Genomic DNA, 25,000 nt, shown 5'->3' with positions numbered 1-25,000 from the left:
AAGCCTGTCCCTCGGGTAAAGGATGCCTTTATTGCCTTCATACCATTAGGACAGATCGACTCCCGAAAGGAGACTGGTCGAATGAACCTGGAATAGACTGGTCGAATGAACCTGGAATAGACTGGTCGAATGAATCTGAAATAGACTGGTCGAATGAACCTGGAATAGACTGGTCGAATGAATCTGGAATAGACTGGTCGAATGAACCTGGAATAGACTGGTCGAATGAATCTGGAATAGACTGGTCGAATAACCTGGAATAGACTGGTCGAATGAACCTGAAATAGACTGGTCGAATGAACCTGGAATAGAATGGTCGAATGAACCTGGAATAGACTGGTCGAATGAATCTGAAACAGACTGGTCGAATGAACCTGGAATAGACTGGTCGAATGAACATGGAATAGACTGGTCGAATGAACCTGGGAATCCTGATGAAAGCAGAGAATTCCATTTTGGAAGTAAATAGTACTGAAGTTTTATAAGACTGGTTGACTCTTGTGTTTATGAAGTCCACTCGCAGAATTAAAATCCTGCAGAGCCAAAGAGTGGAAGCTGCAGGCAGTCAAGAACTTATTGAGAGCAATGCCTAATGTAATAGCAAAAGAAACAGAGGGCGTCACCATTTGATATATAGCTAAAATAAACTGCGAGCTGAAAGTAAGAGAGTGATTATTAATGGACGAAAAGCCTTTGACATTATTTTATCAAGAACAGAATGCCTCCCTAGGTACGAGAACAAAAACCTTTTCAAGGACAGTTAAATCACACACAAACGTTAGAAAGAGTCTCAAAAAAGGTTTTTCGCTGTCTGTACTACCTCAAACTCAAAAGTATTGTCTTTTTTACTTTTCCCTCTATTTGCTAATCTTGTTAAAAACATTTACCGGATATTTCTGTCTCTTGTAACGCAAGACTTGACAATTACAATTATTCATCTAAATTAATATTTGAAAGAATATTTTTTGTAGGGAAGGGGGAGGGAGGTAAGGGAGCCATGAACTAGGAGTCGGGTATTCATAGTCGAGTTTAAATAAGTGGCAGGAAGACTTTTTCGAGGAATGTGACGACCACGCTCTAGTGCATTCCTTTTCCTGGAGTTGACCATTTAACTGTTATTGAATTCTTTTTTGTCTTGCGGCTACAGGCGTGTCTACTTTTCCCCCCGTTTCATGTTACCTGCGAGAACACAATGTTTACGAATTTTCTTGTTTTTTTCCATGAATGATTTTCCTCTGATGCTGTACTGTAGTTGTTTTCCTTTTGTAATGTTGTTGATTATACCTGACTGGTGCCAGCACAGGCTGTTTCTTGATCAGCCAGTAATATATTTCAAGAAATTGCTTTTTATTCGTCATTTTCGTTTTTATTTCCATCTTTCCTCCATCATGACCTCCCAATTACCATTCGCTGTAACTTAAGAGTTGTCCATTTTATTCAATTCCTCACACTGCATCTGGCTATATACTGTAGACTGCAATATGCATAATTGAGCTTTCTGACAAAGTATCTACTGTAAATGAGCGATTTATTCTTTGTTTTCCTTGTGACACGTGATTTGCTCTCAGATTCTCCCTGAGTTGATTTTCACATTTCCTGAAAATGCTTTATTTGATTTTCCAATTTTCATAAAAAATGCCTTGGTTGATTTTCAGATTTTCCTGAAATGCAGGAGTTGATTGTCTGATATTCTTAAAATGTATGAGTTGACTTTAAGATTTTCATAAAAATGCCTGAGTTGATTTTCAGATTTTTCTTTGAATGCCTAGTCGATTTACAGTGTTCCTAAAAATGACTTGGCTGATGTTCAGATTTACGTAAAAATGCTTAAGTTAGATTTGTTCTTAAGATTTCCCTTTAAATGCCTAAGTTTTTTTGAGATTTTCCTTTAAATGCTTGAATTAATTTTCATATTTCCATTCAAATTCCCGAGCTGATTTCCAGATTTTCCTAAAAAGGCATGAATATATTTCCAATTTTCATAAAAATACCTGAGTTTATTTTCAGATTATCCTTAAAATACTTGAGTTGATTTTTAGATTTTGCTTAAAATGCCTGGGTTGACGTTCAGACTCACAAAAATGCCTGACTTGATTTTCTGAATTCCCTTAAAATGCCTGAGATGATTTTCAGAGTTTCTTAATAATGCCTGAGTTTACTTTAAGATTTTTTTCCTTAAAATGAGTGAGTTTACTTTCAGATTTTCCTCACAACGCATGAGCTGACTTTCTGATTTTATTACAACATGTGAGTTTATTTTTAGATTATCCTTAAAAATGTGATTTGGCTTCCAGATTTTCGAAACAATACATGAGCTGATTTTCAGAATTCCATTAAAACACCTGAGATGACTTTCAGATTTCCTTCACAGCATATAAGCTTACTTCCAGATTTTCCACACAACACGTGAGCCGGCTTTCAAACTGATCTCACAAAAAGTGAGTTGATTCTTAGAATTTCCTTACAAGTTGATTTCCAGATGATCCTCAATACATGAGTTGACTTCGAGATTTTGCACACGACACCTGACTGGCTTCCAGATTTTGCCCTCCACACCTGACTGACTTTCAGATTTTCCTTACAATAGTTGACAGACTTTTGTTCCTCACTACCAATGAGTTCATTTTCAGATTATCGTTAGAGTATTAAGTTGACCCTCAGATTCTTCTCTAATACAAGTAGATTTTAAGATTTTCCTCATAAAACCTGAGTGGATATCCAGATTTTTCACGCAACACGAAAGATGACTCAGATTTTCATTACAGCATATAATTTAACTTTCAGATTTTCCTTAAAACACATGAGTTGACTCTTAGATATTCCACACATTACAATCTTCCAGATTATCTTCAGAGCAAGTGAGTTTACTTTCAGATTTTCCTCACAACATGAGTTTGTTTATTTTCGCATTTCCATCAGAGCATTTAGTTGACTTTCAGATTTTGCCCACAACGCTAGTGACTAGTTGTCTTCACAACAAAGGAGTTGACGCTCAGATTTTCCTTACAACACTTAGTCTATTCAGATTTTAATCACAGCACGTGAGCTGTCTTCCAGATTTTAAATGCAACACAGGACCTAACTTTCAAATTTTCCTCAAAACACATGAGTTGACATTCAGATTTTCTCACATTTTAAGTGGCTTTCAGATTTTCCTCACACTGCACAAGTGAACTTTCTAATATTTCACATAAGACGTAAGTTGGCTCTTAGATTATCTTCTCACAAGGTGAGTGGACGCTCAGATTTGCCTCAGAAGCTGTGACTTTACTTTCCCGTTTTCCTTATGGCACTCGAGCTGAACTTCAGGTTTTCCTCGCACGTGTGTTGGCTTCCTTTTTTGCCTCAAAACACATGAGTTAGCCACAACATATGATTTGAATTGCAGGCGACTCATGAATTGACTTTGAGATCTTTACATCATGTATTTTTATCTCAGATTTTCCTTCAAGCATTGAGTTCCTGTCCTATTTTCTTTTAACATATGTGAGTTGTCTTTGAATTTCACCTAAACAGTACGTGAGTTTTCTCAATTTTCCATAGACAAGACGTAGTTCGGCATTTAGTTCTTGCTTCTAAAAGTCATTTGACTCAGGGTTTTTACTTTTTGTGAATTAAGTTTAGATTTCCTACATTGCGTGTAAGTATCTTGAATAAAGGATTACCTAAGAATAATTTCCAAAATGACAATGATGTATACCTTTAGTGTTTAGTAGTTGCATTGGCAATTACAAAATAAATCGATTGAATAGAATCTTTCGATACAACAAACCCAAAATTATCTACCACTAATAAAACGTTACATGATTGCCAAAATATGGACGAAGAAAAACAAAGTTTGGTGTTTTTATGTGCACATCAGTTAAGATTTATTTCTGTTTTACCACACCTCTTGACCCTGTTGTACTGTCACATATAGACATTCCGTTGTTTACAAGCTTGCCTTAATATGTTATTGGCATTTTCGGCTTGTTTATTGCATGTGACACGATGCATATTGTTAGTAATTATGAACAATTATATTTGTGCCCTTCACCTGACATACGTATCTCCTTGTCCAAGTTGCTTACGAAAAAACTTTAATATTAATGACAGTCACATCAGTGATCAAAGGCCGTCCGCACTGAAGAAATTCAGAAACAGTCCCAAACGTCTCCTCCAGACAAGTGACGAAACTGAGATCCTTTCTCTCGTCCTTTCCGGCAGAAGAAGAAGAATCCTTTGCAGCTCAACTTCCCCATAAATCCCGAGGCCAGCTTTTATCGCTGCCTTTTTTTTTTTTTTTTATCCTTTCTTTTAACGCTGTGTCATTCTACGTGGCTCAGTTGCTGTCTGCCATTTCAGTTGCGTATTGTAAAGTGAGGTACTGAATATTCAGTATTTATTCATCGCATTATTGACTAGACAGCTTCTCTCTCTCTCTCTCTCTCTCTCTCTCTCTCTCTTGTTAAGGGTTTTATACAAGGTTCATCGTTCTCTTTCATTCACACTTACATAAACTTGTTGGGACATGGATCTCTCTCTCTCTCTCTCTCTCTTGTTAGGAGTTTTATACAAGGTTCATCGTTCTCTTTCATTCACACTTACATAAACTTGTTAGGACATGGATCTCTCTCTCTCTCTCTCTCTCTCTCTCTCTCTCTCTCTCTCTCTCTCTCTCTCTCTCTCTCACGTATGCACTCATCACGATTTGGGATAAAATTTAGATTTTTTTTCGAAGTTCGTTTTTTTAGTTTTTTTATCAATTGAATGAATTTTGTTAGGAGCGAAGAAACCCTGATGGAGAGATGTGATCAAGAAATGATCATTCTAAGAGAAATGTATTGAACACTTGCAAGTGAAGTTCATCACCGCCCGCTTATTGCTTGCTAATACAGTGTGAAAATTTATAACATACAACTTGATTTCAGATCTGGAGGGCTTACAAGTGAAAGGTGTGATCGGCAGTATTCTCATCTATCACGGAAGAGGACCAAGTTTTGACTCCTGGACCAGGTCGGGCGGTGAGTACGCAACGTTAAAAATCATTTTCTGTTGACCAATGAAGGGATCTAGGTACTTGGTAGCTAGACGGCTGTAATGATCACATCAGTGGTTAAAAGAGGGAATAGACCCAGCGTCCAAACAAACTTACTGGGAACAGATGGTGGACCAGCATTTTATATTGCTGCTCCCTCCAAGGTTTATATATATATATATATATATATATATATATATATATATATATATATATATATATATATATATATATATATATATATATATATAAATTTATATATATATATGTGTGTATATACATGAATATATATATATATATACACAGTATACAGTATATATATAACCATATTTGAATATATACAAAAATATATATATGTACATATATATGTGTGTGTGTGTGTGTGTGCGCGCGCGCGCTTTTATGTTCATTGTTATTTGAGGCTGGTTGCATTACTTCCTTCTCGCATCAGGCAAGAACATTTTCAGACGGCATTAAGATATTAGAAAGCGACATTAAGGAACAGGAAGTACTGTGTTCAGTCATGCGTTTATAATATTTGAAAAAACAATTCATGCTGGAGTCAAGACGCTTTTGTTTTTTCTCATTTTTGCACCTTACAGGAAAATGTCCTTGAAATATGTTTTTACGAATTTCTTTGGTGTTATATATATATATATATATATATATATATATATATATATATATATATATATATATATATATATATATATATATATATATATATATATATATATATATATATATATATATATATATATTTTATATATTTATGTGTGTGTATTCATATAAGCATAAATACGTACACACACATATATATATATATATATATATATATATATATATATATATATATATATATATATATATATATATATATATTTAAATATTATGTGCATATGCACGCGTATATGTGTTTTGTATTTTATATTCACGAAAACTAAGCCAAAATTTTCCTTTAAAACTGAGTTTACTGTACGTTGGGAGTAACTTACATCCTGGGAGAATTATAATTGATAATCCCCCCAGCTATCAAGAGAGATATAAGCTGATATCGACTATGCTGTACAAATTCCTGTCGAATTCAGGATTTCAACCCTATATCAGTCTTCTTCCACCATGATACCTGACTGGTATGTTTGTATCATTTGGCTAATTCTGGATTTTCGTCGCTTATGCAGGCGTGACTTTCTAATACTCACGAAAACTACGCCGTAAATATCGTATATAATATCGAATTCACTATGTCTTTGCAGCGCTAATTCCTCTTGAGCGCATATTATTCCCAGGCTATGGTAAATTCCATATCAAACGATATTTGGGCCAGAAACACATATATAGATATATATATGTGTATTTATATATTTGTATATATACTTATACATATGGATATGTATATATATATATATATATATATATATACATATATATACATATGGCGTTTTACTTAAATTATTATAACATTAATACATCGTAAGTCGTTCCTGTTCAGCTTGCTCTTGACTGCTGAGGAAGTGACGAAGCTGCAATGCATGTGTCTGTGCATATGAGTGGAGAGAGAGAGAGAGAGAGAGAGAGCGAGAGCGCAGACTGACGGGGATGACAAGATGAAATCTTGTCCCAGATGGTGGGAATCCCCGAATTCCTGACGTCAGTCAGCGGGACTTAAATGTTCCTTCATACGCTGTATGCAGAGGTCTGATTCGCCGAGGGATATTCACCCATCGGAATATTCCCACATTTTTCATTGCGGAATCTACAACGCTTCACCGAGGCTCTGCAGTAAAACTTCTGTCAACTTCAAATGAAATTAATATCCTCGCTCTTGTTCACTTCTGCCTTTTCTAGTCTGGCTGCAAGATATTTGGGATTTGTTACATCCGTGCAGAAATTGAATTTACATATCTGAAATTAATAGTGAGCGTGGTTCTATATTTAATTAAATTTATCGAGTAGAGCTGATTAGAATGAATGTGAATCACACGCGTGCTCACACACACACACGCACATACACAGTGTGTATATATGTATATGTATATATATATATATATATATATATATATATATATATATATATATATATATCAATGGGGAGGCGGACATAAAGACTTGCTAAAAAGGGTCAATTTATTCCCGACGTTTCGTAATGGCTTCATTACATTTTCGAGGGCTGTATAAAATAAATAACATAAATTACAAAAAGGGTATAAATTTAAATTTAAAAAGCACAATTGGTTACAAATAAAAAAATTAAAAATAGAAGGGACAATTAAAAGGACAACGTAAAAAACAAACAAAATCTCTCTAAAAAATATACAATATAAAAAAAATATATATATATATAAAAAAGTAAGAAGATATGGACCAACCTATTCAGTGGCAATGTTAAAACTAAACAGAAAACGAAAGACTAAGAGAGGACAGTGTATATATATATATATATATATATATATATATATATATATATATATATATATATATATATATATATATATATATATATATATATATTAAAAATGTAGATATATTAGTAGGTTGTCATTTATTTTCATAGTAGTCTATTTTAAGTCCATCTTTTTCAGGATTTGAAAAGTTAAAGGTCAAATCATTTTAAGTTTTTTTTTTTTTTCTTAACCCAAAAGTCTGTAGACGGTAGGTCTTATCTTCAGCGGTATGAACCAGAGTGTTGTGTTTGTATTAGATTGAGCCGCCCATGTGCTGGCACGAGCTTTTGCATTCAGAGCAGCCAGCAAAGCAAACACGTAAGAGAAGGCAGTATTTAAACAATTTACGGCATAGAGAGGAGCGTATCGAACAAAGAGAAATCATAACTAAGGATTAACCAGAGATAGGAGCCAGACTGTGACGTCGAAGGTTGCAGTAAGCTTTGGCCAATCTGATTCGCCATATGCTTTTTCTCCTTCCAGTTTTCGGCAGTTGTTTGAAGGTAGGGTTAATACCCGAAGCTTTTTTCCAACTTTTTTGTGGGCTACCACAGCATCAAAATCGTAACAATGGTTTTTTCAAGGAGCATCCCCATATGCCCGTTCTCACACCGTGACTGAAACTGGATCCGCTCACTTTGCAAGTCAGAATGCTACCGATCACAGTGTCATAACTTTCTTTTCAACGTAAATTGGAAATTAGATACATGGTTGTGATTAGACTAGTGAATCATAGTCGGTGATGGAAGGTAGCAACCTTCGTCCTACGTACTAAACAAGAATTGGAAGGGAGACGCCTCTCAACATGAGCTAGGTTGGACACTGATGGCCGCTCTCGTGATGGAGCACATTGTCGCCCATTGAGGATCCAGGGAGTCTTGGGCGAGAACAGTTTGCAGATTTCAATTTGGAGAAGGCAAGGAAGCCTGTGAGTATAAATTCTGCTGGACTCAGATTACCTGAAGACTGCAGATGCTCTCTCTGGAGCAAGGAAATTCATTGAGAAGCATCATGGGCTGTGAAATTCCTAAAACATCAGTTTTTTCAACTGTGAAATTTCTGTTAAATTTTCATTTTGGAGTCTTGGCTTCCAGTCATTTTTTCATTTACTTTCCTATGCACTGGAATGTCGGAATGTCATTCCATATTAAATCAAGTACAGCTTGAAGAATGCCAGGAGTTAATACATGAAACAGCTGCTGGCATGGCAATGAGTAAATATAGCAGTTTATCTATTCAAGACTTCAGTCCTCAAACATTTTACAAAGTGTATATGTACAGTATGTATATATATATATATATATATATATATATATATATATATATATATATATATATATATATATATATATAATAATAATAAAATCAAGTGGATCTGATCTTGTTTGTCCTTCCCCGGGTGACAGGAAGGGAGACATGACACAACCACCCACCCCCTGCAAACTGGTTTAGCCGCTCCGGGTGGGGACGGGGTAGGTAGGGGAACGGGATGGTAGACATTCACCCTCCTCCTGCAAACCTGTTTGTCCACCCAAGGTGGGGACAGGATAGGTAGGGGATCGGGAGGGCAGGGGTTCCAGCGCGCGGAGAGGGCCAACAAGTTCATATACATATATATATATATATATATATATATATATATATATATATATATATATATATATATATATATATATATATATGTGTGTGTGTGTATTGTAAGGAAGTCCGGAACTGGTTTGACCGCCCTTCCTGTCATTCGTCTCCAGACTATAATCCTCTATACTTCTTTCAGTAAATCCTGAATTATTCGTCCTGCCTGTTCTCTGAACTGCTGCTTAAAAAGATTTCACCACTTATGAGAAATGAATACACACATTTCTTTGAGGGACGAGGCTTGTACTGGCCGACCCTGCCTGTCTGAAAGACAGTATAAAATATTGGAGTAGAATGAGGAGGTCATAGTTGCCCCTTACGTGATTAAAATCTCAATAAACCCAAAAGAGGAGCCGAAAACATAGAATTATGTGGCTGACTCTGCGTAAATGTCTGTAAAATGGACAAGAAAATATCACTGCGAGTTCCACTGGACTGATTCATAAATTCATATTTAGGTCGTGGATTTACGGGACTGCATTTTGGAAAACATGAATTTTAGATTATCAAATGAATAGTTGATAGCTCTGTTGTTGTTGTCAAGGGATTTGTTATCATTTCTGTTCTCATTAATGTTGTTTTATCACGTTTTTATGTTTTTAAAAATTTTTTATCATCAGCGTTGTTTCTGTTACTCCTTCAAGGTAAATTTCTTCGTTTTACTTGTTTGCATATCATCCCGCAGGAATTCAAGTCAGAAAATGTCTTAGTTCCACAGAACCTGTATTTTTAGAGGGTGCTCCTGATGTTTTCGTATGGAATAATTTCAGCCCACAGTAACCGGAAGAAAGTCTAATATTTTCAAAAGTTTCCATTCCCGGCATACTGTGGAATAGTCTTCCTCGCGGTGTTAAGCATGTCGATGAGGGTTGGTGCTACTTTGAACCTCTCGGCATTGTTACCTGAGCTGGTTCATCGTTGGACGAGTCGGTAGAGTTCTCGGCTAGCACTCTGCTGGGCCCGAGTTCGAGTCTCCGGCCGGCCAATGAAGAATTAGAGGAATTTATTTCTGGTGATAGAAATTCATTTCTCGGTATAATGTGGTTCGGATTGCACAATAAGCTGTAGGTCCCGATGCTAGGTAACCAGTTGGTTCTTAGTCACGTAGAATAAGTCTAATCCTTCAGGCCAGCCCTAGGAGAGCTGTTAATCAGCTCAGTGGTCTGGTTAAACTAAAAGTATACTTAACTTTTTTGCTCTGAGTCAATTTAGTATCAGAGCTTTGTTCACGAACTTAATTGCTAATTTGCTTACATTTCTTGTAATTTACTACCCTCATCCTGCCTCTGTTTTTATCTTCAATGAGAGCGTTTTGTTCAGTGGCAAATTCGCTTCCTTAGCAGGCTTATACCTCATGGTACGCTCCTTATGCATATGAGTGTCTTATTACTAATAATAATGCAAAAAAAAATAATGAGGTTAGACTTTCTTTGATCTTCATTTCTCTTCCCCTGAAGATAATCTATTCTGCTGAAGCTTCCTTGACAAGCTGACGTCTTTTTGGCATTTTTCAGATAAATGTTGAAAGTTGTTTAGTATTAATGAAAAGAGTTTTGCCGTGGGACTTCTGCCAAGCTGTATTTTTTTCTTGCTGGAAAATCTTTTTAATCTAGAAAAAATACATATGAAAAATGGAGAAAAGGACTGAAAATGCAAGGGAATTTAATTGCAAACCCATGAGCTTCACTGGTAATAATTGGAATGTTGAATGATTAACCAGTCATGTGAAGGGAACACCATAAATTTATTTTTTGTATGGCGAACTGAAATGTGGGAAGATTTCACAATGATATATAGTACTTCATGACTATCATACCATTCCATCCATCGTATATATATATATATATATATATATATATATATATATACTATATAGGGTATATATATATGTGTGTGTGTGTGTGTATATATACACATATATTATTATATGTATATACATACATTATACTTATATATATATATATATATATATATATATATATATATATATATATATATATATATATATATATATATATATATATATATATATATATATATATATATATATATATATATATATATATATATATATATATATTTTTTTTTTTTTTTTTTTTTGGCTCCTTTTATATGGTATCTCTATTAAATGTTACATGGGCATATTTCCTTTCACCATTTTTCACTTTTAACGCTGTTACCCGAACAATGTCATCCTTCAGAGCATTTTGACATCGGTCTTCATCTTCAATCTTATTTTTAGTCTTCTGAATCTTATATTCAGTCTTCTGTCAGCCACGCTCCCACGAATGCTGAAATAAATCCCAAACTCATTTAAGAAAAAGTTTTTGAAGGCTTGAACATCGCCAGCATAGGAATTGTTTGATATTTATCGCGCTGAAAGGAATGTCGTTCATTTCAGCATACCTGACCTTGAATTCAAATTTGTGAGGGACATTTGAGTTTCACGAGAGGATAACTTGCATGTGTTCACTTTTCATCGACAGAATTCCTTTTAATTCATTTATATTGAAAATACGTTTTGTTGATATTTCTCTCTGGAATTTGAGCGGCAATAGCTTGAGTAAACTCGTCTCCATATAAGAAATAATCTGTGGTGTAGTTGGCACTTCAGAATGGAGACCTAATTGGGTCGGCGTCACCGTGCCCGAAATAAAAGTCGGAGGTTCGTTTATTCTTGAAATAGGATCGAATAACCAAGTTCTGAATAGTCTCTCCTCCTTGAATGAAAGATATTTTCTGTGCACCTACTAAGAGCCTAGAAATAATTGTAGACGAAGGAAAGTGGTCCCGATACCTGTCGTATCTTTCATCTGTGGCGTCCAGATAAAGACGGAATGTTGTAACTCTGGTTGCTCTTTTGTTTGAGTTGTTCTTACGTGTCATTATGCATTTAAGAAAAACGTCGATCAGCAATAGTTTATACAAGGATAAATATGTAGGAAATATCTGCAAAACTATTATACCGGAAAATGTCTCCAAAGGGAGGTTTTCTGATTTGACATGTAATGTTCCACATTATATCATCGAAAAATTGAAGCCGCTCTGCTCTATTTGGCATAATACAATGTTGAACTCAAAATCTTCATTCTAAGGAATAAATGTGCATCCACATTCTCTCCAAAGGAAAACAAACCCCGTTATTCACACTTACTGACATAAGAAAGTCTAATTCATACTTTTTCCAGAAAGTATGACTCATTACGAAGAGAAATGCAGGTTCGGGATACTTTCCATTCCAGTGCCGGTTTGCTGGGCATCCCAGGGCTGTTACCTAGACCAGCCGTCCGGTGGAAACAAGAACTATGGAAATGGCTTGGGTTAGCCCCGAAATAAGTGACAGGCACACCTCGTTAATGCTGTAATTAGGAAGTGGGGTAAACAAAAGGAGGATGAGAAAACTCCTGATCTTGTCAGGATTCGGTTGGGGTGAGACAAGAGCTTTTTGACTATAAGCTGGGAGGTCAGAGGAACTATAAACATAGTTTTGAATGGTATGGCCCAGTAGCACATCCGTTTATGTATATAGCTTGTTCTCATTATTTCTGCTTTTCTTAGGCTGATTTTGAGGTGAGCGTTGTAAACTTTGTGGTATTTTGCTGATTAAAACTTCATCATCTGGCTATTCTAATTCTTTAAGATTAGTTCAGTCTAACCACATATTCTGTACAAAATCCATAGAAAGGGCCAACGGCCGAGGTAACATAGCTTTACTTGTAGCACCCCACTATTTACTGCGCATTCACTTGACAAGACCCCATTAACATTAACTTCGCATCTACTTTGTCCTTGGATAATTCCAGTCGCCTTTACATATTTCACGGGAATGCCATATTGCTGAAGACCTATGATATTGGACTGTCGACATCGGAAGTCTTGTAATCAACAACAAAAGCTATAACAGGGGATGTTTAAATGCCATACACAGCTGCAAAATATGTCATGGTACAAATATTTGGTCTGTGCAATTTTTGCCCCTTCTAAAACCAGCATGTTCATCTGTAAGCATTTTATCAGTTTCTTTCTTTAGGCTGTTAAGAATGAGCATCGAATATTCTCATCACAGTCGATGTAAGTTTAATGCCTTTTTAGTTACTGCATTAACTCGATCATATTTGTAATTCCGAATCATCGGGCTTCGTCTCCTTATTCAATATTCTGCCAGACATTTTAGTTCTTATACGAGATGTCATTTCATTTTCAGATAAAATCATCTCTGCAGTGATTGCTTCATAGTTCGGTGGTTTCCATCTCCAAAGCTCGTTTTCTTATTGCTGATTCGACTTCAAAAGCCTTATTACATTCAAGTCTTTTCAGTTTCTGGCTTATTAGTCAAATCACCTCCCTTATATCTTATCCATAACCTCACGAAAATATTCCTCCAAGCATTGTCTTTCTACTTCTTTCAATGTTGACAGTAACCCATCCCCACTTTTGACAAGTTTTTTCCTCTTCTTTTCACCCATCGGTATTTAATAACTACTTTTTGGTGATACCATGATACCATCGCATTCCCTGACAACCAACATGGCTTTGTCTACATCATTAATCTGTTTTTCCAAATGTTCTACCTTATCTCTCTTGTGGTTCGTTCAGTTTCTGTATTTAGAGTTCAGTACTTTATATGGTCTATTTGTGCTCTTCATTTCATCTTTGAGTTTCTTGTACATGCACTTTTTGCCAGACCATTCAAGATTGGAAGATGCAAAATATACCGGAAGATGCATTAGCAATTCTCTGGTCGACATCAGATCGACATCAGAGGTGCCTCACACTGAGGGACCTGGGGCAACCCGAACGAACTGTAAGGTCTGTAGAGTGTAAGGTCTGCAAGGATATCCCAGTACTTCTTTTTGTACCATTGATTGATATATATATATATATATATATATATATATATATATATATATATATATATATATATATATATATATATATATATATATATATATATATATATATATATATATATATATATATATATATATCTATATATATATATATATATATATTTATATATATAGATTGATATATATATACATACACATGCCTAATGTTAGTCCAGTCTTTATTGATTTCCTGCATCTCCTCAGGTATGGGTTCTGGAACTGCGAATCCATTTGGGCATTTTGTTACAAAACACTCTATGTTCATCTTCAAGAAGCTTTAATGCATTAAACCTAGATAATCTGTCAACTTTATTATTAAGTCACTTTAATTCCAGTTTTTGTATAGCCATGGCAACTTGGTGATCATTGCCGACATCGCAGAAATTCCAGTTTTTGTATAGCCATGGCAACTTGGTGATCATTGCCGACATCGTAGAAATTCCAATTTTTGTATAGCCATGGCTTGGTGATCATTGCCGACATCGTAGAAATTCCAGTTTTTGTATAGCCATGGCAATGGTGATCATTGCCGACATCGTAGAAATTCCAGTTTTTGTATAGCCATGGCAACTTGGTGATCATTGCCGACATTAGAAATTCCAGTTTTGTATAGCCATGGCAACTTGGTGATCATTGCCGACATCGTAGAAATTCCAATTTTTGTATAGCCATGGCAACTTGGTGATCATTGCCGACATCGTAGAAATTCCAATTTTTGTATAGCCATGGCAACTTGGTGATCATTGCCGACATCGTAGAAATTCCAGTTTTTGTATAGCCATGGCAACTTGGTGATCATTGCCGACATCGTAGAAATTCCAGTTTTTGTATAGCCATGGCAACTTGGTGATCATTGCCGACATCGTAGAAATTCCAATTTTTGTATAGCCATGGCAACTTGGTGATCATTGCCGACATCGTAGAAATTCCAATTTTTGTATAGCCATGGCAACTTGGTGCTCATTGCCGACATCGTAGAAATTCCAATTTTTGTATCTTGGTGATCATTGCCGACAGCGTAGAAAAGTTTTTTATGCACAGAATGAAATCCTGCAAGGACAATCATTCTGCACTAGGAAAATCGCCCTTATTGCAGTTTAGCTCTTACGTTCCATAAACCCTGGAGCTGTGATGGAGAGAGTGGTGTTCTAACTGCGTATCTTATTCATTCATTCTTCTTCGTATTCATTATATTTGCTCCGAACCAAGAACAAAATTAAACTGCACTTGTATTATTTACCTCGCGTGGTAGTAATACCTTGGTGTTCATGCTCTACTTATTTCTTGTAAGTTGTTGTACCTGTTTATTAATTTATTTGTCGGTGAATTCCTCAGAAGCGGTTCTCATACAAAAGAAATCCTTAATAAGACGAAATATTCATGCATTGCATTATCACCAAATTAATCAAAATAGCTCGTATTCGAAAACATCACTAATTAAAATGAACCCTTATACCAAAGCATTATCAAAGACGCTGAAGATACCGATACACTGCCTTGTCCTTGAATTATGAAGAACGGGCTCTCAGACAAAAATCATTATAGAAAACAACATATGTTTTCCTTATCACGTCAGGGAAATCATCCGGACGACGTATCCGTGGTCATTGTCATCGTTGGCAATTGCGGGCTGCATCTCGGATTAAGATGCGAGACTCTTGTGTGGGGGGGGAGACGACCCTTGATCAATGACAGGTATCGCCTGTCATGTTGTCCATCTTCAATTCCGTCCCCCCGGAAATCCTCGTCGGGGAAGTGATTGGCCGAGAGACGAAATTGGCAATTTGACTGAATCCTTTGGCAGCTTGTAAAGCCATTTATAAAGAGGTCCGTCATAAAATCAAAGTCTCTCTCTCTCTCTCTCTCTCTCTCTCTCTCTCTCTCTCTCTCTCTCTCTCTCTCTCTCTCTCTCCAAGAGTATTAACGTCGAATTTCAGCTAACCTTTTAACTTAAAGTGATAGTGTTCAAGGTTTTTACGACAAGAAGTGCAGCGCGTATCAACTAAATTCAGTGCAAAACCCGTTCATACACGCACAGACATGCAGGAAAAATCTCAACAAGTTCACATGGTTTCGATATAAGCGAATGCCACAAACAAATGATAGGCAGAAGCTTACTATCAAACGCTTCCACGTAGTATCACTCCGTTGCTTAAATAAACGTGAAATAAAAGTTCTTGATACTGAGCTTCACCCTGTTGTTCTGTATTCGTAGATCAACGGTTGACGACCTCTCCTCACCAGCGAGAGACCTAAGATCGATGCACGGGAATGGGTCTGTTGAAGGAAAACCAACTGTTCCCATATTGACTTGAGTAAGGAATTAGGTAGCAAGTGGTTAGTCGCAGCCAGTGTAGAGAAGGATTTGAGACTATAACTTGAGCAAGGAATTAGGTAGCAAGTGGTTAGCCAGCTGTGGTTAGTCGCAGCCAGTGTAGAGAAGGATTTGAGGCTATAACTTGAGCAAGGAATTAGGTAGCAAGTGGTTAGCCAGCTGTGGTTAGTCGCAGCCAGTGTAGAGAAGGATATGAGGCTATACCTTGAGCAAGGAATTAGGTAGCAAGTGGTTAGCCAGCTGTGGTTAGTCGCAGCCAGTGTAGAGAAGGATATGAGGCTATAAATACTGGAAGGTTAACATCCTGTGGGATCACTCGTTCTATGGGGAAAAGCCGTATGCTAAAAAAAACTTACATACTAGGTGTGTACCAAAAGCAATGAAAATAATTTTTTAATCGTTGGTGGGCGTGGTGTCTAACCCAATCAGGGAGTCGGGTGGGTAGGTAGGGGTATGGAGGAGACACTGTAAGTTTGTAACCACTGTCAGTTGAATACGAGCAGTTAGAAGATGTAGGTGTGCTAAGAAGTGCTGCTGTGTCTAGCAGTCTCGTTTCAATCCGAAATGCAGCCATCTATCGAACAACGTTGTACTTTCAAATTTTATGCTTTACTTGGGAAATCCTTTTCAGAAACGGTTGAAATAATTAATTCTGCATATGGAGAACATGCACTGTCAAGGACAAGTCTACAGATGGCATAAGGCCTTCAAGGACGGCCGCGAAAAAGTCTGGGCGCCCTTCATCATCAAGAATAGATGAAAATGTTGCCCGTGTGAAGGCTGTCCTGGTCACTGACAGGCGAATGAACATCACACTCATTGCTGATGGAGTAGGAATACCTCAAACAGTCGTCCATCGAATTGTTACCGAGGAATACCTAAAACAGTCGTCCATTGAATTGTTACCGAGGATTTGAACAAGAGGAAGATTTGTGCCAAACTTGTGCTCAAGAACTTGACTGAGGAACAGAAAGAAACTCATCTTTCCATTTGTCAAGAAAATGTCATTCGTTTGTCTTCTGAACCAAACATGTTAAATAGAGTGATTAGTGGCAACGAATCATGGGTGTTCGATTACGATCCCGAAACAAAACGCCAATTGTGAATGGCACACTCCAGCATCACCCCAAACCGAAGAAAGCACGCATGACCAAATCTCGGGTGAAATCGATGTTGATTGTGTTTTTCGATGCAAAAGGGGTCATCCACAAAGAGTTTGTACCTCAAGGGACCACTCTTAACCAAACCTTTTACCGTGAAGTTCTAGAACGTTTGAGAAAAAGTTTTGCGGGTTCGCCCTGAGATTGTCACTCCTTGGGTCCTTCACCACGACAATGCACCACGTCAGTCACACCACCTTGTGTGTCAACGAATTTTTGGCCAAGAAATCCATTGCAACGCTTCCACACCCAGCTTACAGCCCTGATCTGGCCCACCGTGACATTTTTTATTTCCCAAAACTGAAATCTCACCTCAAAGGGTCTCATTTTAGGAATTTAGAGAACGTCAAAAGATCTGTGATTACCAGTCTTGACAGCATTTCGGAAAATGACTTTCAGCGCTACTACGAAGAATGAAAAAAGCGCTGGCACCGCTGTATTAATTCTAGGGAATGTTATTTTGAGGGAGACAATGTTCCTTTGTAAAAATTTCCAATAAAAATATACTTTGTGAATTCAGTTTCATTACTTTTGGGACACACCTCGTATATATACATAAATACATACATATATATATAATATATAAAGTATACAGTATATACTGATATATATATATATATATATATATATATATATATATATATATATATATATATATATTCCTGTTTATCTAATAGATATAAACCGTAACATCTTACTGGCCTTAGTTTCAGTGTGCATATATATATATATATATATATATATATATATATATATATATATATATATATATATATATATGGTACGTGATTTTTACAGTTATTATTCAAAGGGATCATACATAATCATGGAATAAAGCAAAACAATATGAACTTGCTCGGCAACTTCGTCAGTATAGAAGGTTTTATTTCATTATATATAATTAAGTGCATTTATTACATACTGGAGTAACTTTACGTTTATTTGAATATATATAAGAACGTATAACAATAAATAAACTAAAAATTTGATTCATAAGTAATCTTATGTATAAATTGAATGTTTGTATATTTGTATGTTTGTATATTTATGTATTATAGAAATCCGAACCGCTTGACCGATCTAAACAAAATTGACACGTGGCCATAATTTGACCCAACTTAGATAATAGGGTAGGTTTTAAACCCGTACCTCCTTCCCCTTCCCCATTCCCTTTTTAAGTTATTTGGTAAATAAACTCTACAGGTTTATCATACCTCATTTCGTGTACTCGATACCACAGAAATATATTATTGTAAATGCTTTTCTCCCCTGTGATTAATAATTCTGTATCAAGATTTAGACAGTCACCACAGTAATACCTGGATAAAATGGACAGTCACCGCAGTAATAACTGGATAAAAGGGACAGTCAGCACAGTAATCCTTGTATAAAAGGGAAAGACAGTACAGTAATACCTGGATAAATGGGACAGTCACCACAGTAATACCACCTGGATAAAAGGGACAGTCAGCACAGTAATACCTGGATAAATGGGACAGTCACCACAGTAATATCTGGATAAAATAGACAGTCACCACGGTAATATCTGGATAAAAGGGACAGTCACCACAGTAATATCTGGATAAATAGAGTCACCACGGTAATATCTGGGTAAAAGGGACAGTCAGCACAGTAATACCTGGATAAAAGGGACAGACAGAACAATAATGCCTGGAGAGATGGGACAGTCACCACATTAATACCTTGGGGACAGTCACCACAGTAATGTCTGGAATAAAATGGACAGTCAACACAGTAATATTTGGATAAATGGGACAGTCACCACAGTAATGCCTTGGGGACAGTCACTGCACTAATGTCTGGATAAAAGGGACAGTCAGCACAGTAATACCTGGATAAAAGGGACAGTCATCACAGCAATACCTGGATAAAAGGGACAGACAGTACAGTAATATTTGGATAAATGGGACAGTCACCAATGCCTGGATAAAAGGGACAGCCACTACAGTAATGTCTGGATAAAAGGGACAGTCACCACAGTAATACCTGGGTAATTTAAGGGACAGTAACCACAGTAATACCTGGATGAATGGGAGATTAGTACAGTAATACATGGATAAATGGGACATTCAAGACAGTAATAGCTGGATAAAAGGGACAGTCAGCACAGTAATACTTGGATAAATAGGACAGTCACCACAGTAATACCTGGATGAAAGGACAGTCAGCACAGTAATACCTGGACAAAAGGACAGTCAGCACAGTAATGCTTGGACAAATGGGACAGTCACCACAGTAATGCCTCGATAAAAGGAGTCAGCACAGTAATACTTGGATAAATGGGACAGTCACTGCAGTAATACCTGGATAAAAGGACACTCAGCACAGTAATACTTAGAAAAATGGGACATTCACCACAGTAATACTTGGACAAAAGGACAGTCAGCATAGTAATACTTGGATAAAAGGGACAGTCAGCACAGTAATACTTGGATAAATGGGAAGGTCAGTGGAGTAATATCTGGACAAAAGTGAAAGTCAGTAGAGTAATACCTTGATAAATGGGACAGTCACCACAGTAATAACTGGATAAATGGGACAGTCATTACCGTAATACCTGGATAAAAGGGCCAGGCAGTACAGTAATTCCTGGATAAATTGGGCAGTCATTACAGTCATACCTGGATAAAATGGACAGTCATCACAGTACTCTTCAGATAAATGGGACAGTCACCACAGTAATATCTGGATAAATGGGATAGTCAGTACAGTAATATTTGGATAAAAGGGACAGTCACCACAGTAATACCTGGATAAATGGGAGAATCAGCACAGTAATATATGGATAAAAGGGACAGTCAGCACAGTAATTTCTGGATAAAAGGGATAGTCAGCACAAGGAGGTGCAGGAAAATTTTTCTGAGTTCTTCAAATTTTTCCCGGGCAGCGCCGGGTTGGTCAGCTAGTAATGAAATTATAATGAAAACAAACGTTTCCAAGTACCCTTAAAAAAAGGACTTTTAACAAAAGTAGGTGGAAGGCCATGACACAAAACATGGTTTATGAGGACGTAATTCATCCATTCCCCAGTCTGACGCCTATCATGCCCATTGACACAAATAACACGGTTAAGAAAGAAAAACATAGTTGGTAGGAAGGACGAACAGGAGTCGTTCTGTGTACAGTGAATCTGGGTCCGCTTACGTATTCCTGGATCGAAGTTACTCGGGGCCCATAATAAGTTCTTTTTCATATTATGTAAACCATAGTGATATCTGTTTATCTCGTGTAAATGTGATGATGCATTTAAATTTTTTCTTTTTTTGTGGTTCTTAGTTGGAGGCCGTAAACACCTAATTTTGAGAAGGAGGAAGTTTACGAGGATTTTAACTTATGAAATACCTTGGTGTCGTCAGATATGAAAAAAGTGACGACCATGGTAGTTGAGTTTAAAATGATTGTATATCTTTCTTTGTTTCATGCAGGCCATATATATATATATATATATATATATATATATATATATATATATATATATATATATATATATATATATATATATGTGTGTGTGTGTGTGTGTGTATGTGTATATATATATATATATATATATATATATATATATATATATATATATATATATATATATATATATATATATATATATATATATATAATATATGTAATTCTAATAGCCACAATGCCCTCTTAACTTCTCGAATTCTTCGCGCTTTTTTGGATATGCTTGTAACTACAAAGCCGTAAGATCCAAACGCAAGAAATTGAAGAGACTTTGATGCCCTTGTGGTTATGGTGACGCGGGCTCGTTTCCCGCGACCGGGCATCAAAGTCTCTTCAATTTCTTGCGTTTGGATCTTACGGCTTTGTAGTTGCAAGCATATCCAAAAAAGCGCGAAGAATTCGAGAAGTTAAGAGGGCAATGTGACTATTAGAATTACATATGTGTCTGGTAAAAGGCACCAGTAGATTCTACAACGAAATTCAATAGAATGAGTAGCCTATTAAGTGCTTCGCAGACGCTTAAGAAATGAAACACTGGATGCCCTGCACACACACACACATACATATAATATATATATGTTTCATTTCTTAAGCGTCAGCGAAGCACTTAATAGGCTACTCATTCTATTGAATTTCGTTGTTTCCTTGTTTATCTAATCAATGAATCGCGGGCCTGTTAGTTAAACGTCTGTGGATGTTCGCTGTCAATAAGAAAAAAGGGCCCGGTATTTGCCTCCCCATACCAAAATACGTACAAATGACTGAAATAACCTAATGGAGCGACCCTCTCAAAGTGGAGAATTCATCTGATATATAATAATATATATATATATATATATATATATATATATATATATATATATATATATATATATATATATATATATATATATATAAAATCTGACTCACATCAGGATCGATTCAACTGAACGACAAGACCGCTGCCAACCAAGCCACACAAGTCATAAAAGAAGTTGGAACCTAAGCACCACTGTACCTAAGGCTTTACCTGGGCAGGCTAACTGCCCTGCATACCAGCGTGTTTTACCCAACTTCCCGACTCAGCAGTGACCCAATTGACAGGTAAAGCCTTAGGTATAGTGGTACTTAGGTTCCAACTTCTTTTATGACTTGTGCGGCTTGGTTGGCAGCGGTCTTGTCTCTCAACTGGAAGACCTGGGTTCGATCCTGATGTAAGTCAAAATTTATTTCTTTTACACACGTGATTGTGGGTTGATTATTTTTCTCATATATATAATTAATGCCACGGTATTTATATCTATTCATAGATGAATATTTAATTGTGCCCAGCGGATAGATTACCGATTTCTTTAGTTATCCGTCGGAGATAGATATGTAAATAACACGGAAACTAACACTAGAGTAATTTGGACTTGTTTATGATGTAATCTTTTCGATTCGTTGTCTGTAGCTATCGTTATTAACATCCAAAGTCAAGAAGACAAGTTCACCGCAGTTCTCGTCAGTGATAGATTTCCCAATCCCCGTACCTCCCACAACTTGCCTCTTATCTCCTTGAAGTCAGTTCCACCTCGACTTTATTTTTCCTTCATCTGTGACCGACTTTTAACATTGGACTGGAAGAAGGGATTTTCTTGCAGCGGGCTGGCGGAAACTCCCATTTAATTCTCCAGCACAGGGAGAGTTTAGCTGCAGAAATATTTACGATGCCAGGAGCTCTCTCTCGTGTTTAACGCAAGATGAACACGAAGAATGGCCAGACTGTAAGAAGTAAGAGCTTATGCTCCCCTCTCTCTCTCTCTCTCTCTCTCTCTCTCTCTCTCTCTCTCTCTCTCTCTCTCATCTCATGTCGTTTGATATATTATGTATATAAATATATATATATATATATATATATATATATATATATATATATATATATATATATATATATAATACATTATATATAGTATATATGTAACATATATAATATATATATAAATATATATATACATATATATATATAATATATATTTATAGATATACATATATATCATATATAAAATATATATATGCGTGTCTGTGCTTTTTAAATATGATTTCCATGCAGGAATATGTGTGACAGTCTTCTGGATTATATACTCGATCTGTATATAGTACTGTAGTTTTTAAATACAACGCGTACACATGCACATATGATGTAAATATGTGGATGCGTATACGTTTATGTTACGCACATGATTACTTTAAAGTAGAATTACTCGTCAACTAAGTCGATAATGCATGAGATCCAACCTTCGAAGTTTGATGAAGAATCGGTCCGACATTGATCAGCGTTTTGTATATAAAGTCTCCAGATCGCAAGTGCTAAACGAAAAACATCCTTTATTTTCGTGTACTGCATTTATTTTATTTATGGCCTAACTTTCCCTTTTGTTTATAAGCCTAAACAATTCTGCGAGAGAGAGAGAGAGAGAGAGAGAGAGAGAGAGAGAGAGAGAGAGAGAGAGAGAGAGATGAGTAAAGAAATAATGCTGGGAACTGAAGTATCTAAGGTAAATAAGTGGAGCGTACGGCAGACACGGAATATGGAAATGTAAGGCTGAGGTGGAAAACAAAATATTTACGAGGAAAGCTGGAAATTGAGACATAAGGTTGACCTAGGAAACCGAAGTGTGAGGTTGAACTGAGAACTTGAGGGAGAGGTGGAATTTGAAACTTCGATGTGATTTTGAAGCGTGAGGCTCAAGTGAGCAGCTGAAGTCTGAGGCTGTGTTTAGGAACTTGTTTGTCAAGCTGAATGGGAACCTTAAATGTGTTACTGGAGTGAGGAACTATGGTGCGAGGCTAAAAGTAAACTGGGAAATTTTGGGAAGACCGCGCTGTAACAGAATAAATGCTGTAGCTGCAAGGAATTCAAGAACAAAAACTCTTGGTATCTGAAAGTGTACTTTCAAATGCGCTATGAAAAATGAAAAAATATGTACGCCTTTGCACGATATTTTAGCCAGAGACGGATATTTTCTTTCTAAATCTCTTTTGTGCATGGTATATATCTGCACGGTACTGTACTCGAAAGTAAATATAAGGCGCAGTCATTGTTTGTAAATGAAAGCTCAGTGGAGGAATGCATGTCTCCCAGTCTTATAACGAAAACAAAGAAAATGTGCAGAGAAGGAGAATTATACACCCAAATCAAATCGAAAATGGCAAAAATAAGCTTCACTTTAAAATCTTTCCTTCAGCGAACGAAACTTTGTTGTTGAAAGTTCCTTCATCCGTCGTAAGAGCTTCTGCCTTAATGAGATAGCAAGGACTTTTTAGGAGACGCGCAAGCAACCTCACATATTCAAAGAACCTTCTTCTCTTTGAGGTGTTACAACGGTAAGGTATAAAGCCGCGGCCCGCGCCCACATTCCCTTCTAACGCCCTCCGGCCCCACACTCAGCCATCCAAGTATACCCCTACAGGATGAGTATCCTCCCATGACATACATACATTACATACATACATCTTTTTTCCGATACTCTTACGTATGTCATTGTGCAGAGTAGTGTTGCTGGATAGTAAGTCGTTCTCAGCGTCCCCCTCCTTTGAATTGTGTCTTAATCTATTGGAAACTCTTTGATGCAGTTTTTATGTCCACTCTTCTCAAGCTGGTTAGCGACCGTGTAATCAGTGCTATCAAATCCTGGATGTGCCCTGCCATACCCCGTGTACCATGGATTACCAGTCATGGTTTTAAGTTCCCATTGCTTAAGCACACTTTACTTTCGATGTCCATTGTATATGTATATTTATTTGCTTATTTCAAGATCAGATCTTTATTAATGTTATGCCTTGAGTTTAGGTTCCTAACTGCACCATATCTTTTTTCTTTCTTTCTTTTTATCCTAAGTTGACACTCAGTTACATTGAAGCCTTCCTAAGCAAGTGGCAGGCATTATATGCAGTTTCATGAGAATGTATGTTCACTATGAATAGCAATATAAAAATCGGGAGGCAAAATTCTGTGACCATTGGAGAGTGATGCCCTGCCTGAATACGCGTCGATCATATAATATTAGTCATATTCATGC

At 36.6% G+C, this 25,000-nt stretch overlaps 1 protein-coding gene across 2 annotated transcripts in view; it reads left to right on the top strand.

Annotated features, from left to right (window-relative positions):
• Nucleotides 1–25,000, top strand: part of Pat1 (Protein interacting with APP tail-1) — a 362,655-nt gene that overhangs the window by 30,651 nt on the left and 307,004 nt on the right. For both annotated transcript variants that reach the window (XM_067080970.1, XM_067080971.1), the window contains one exon: nt 4,911–5,003. The gene's annotated coding sequence lies outside the window, so the exon portion shown is untranslated. The remainder of the gene's footprint in view (nt 1–4,910; nt 5,004–25,000) is intronic.

This window comes from Macrobrachium rosenbergii, chromosome 36, assembly GCF_040412425.1.
Source record: "Macrobrachium rosenbergii isolate ZJJX-2024 chromosome 36, ASM4041242v1, whole genome shotgun sequence".
Lineage (NCBI taxonomy): Eukaryota > Metazoa > Arthropoda > Malacostraca > Decapoda > Palaemonidae > Macrobrachium > Macrobrachium rosenbergii.
The sequence above is the reverse complement of the archived record's forward strand: the minus strand, read 5'-3'. Positions and strand labels throughout refer to the sequence as shown.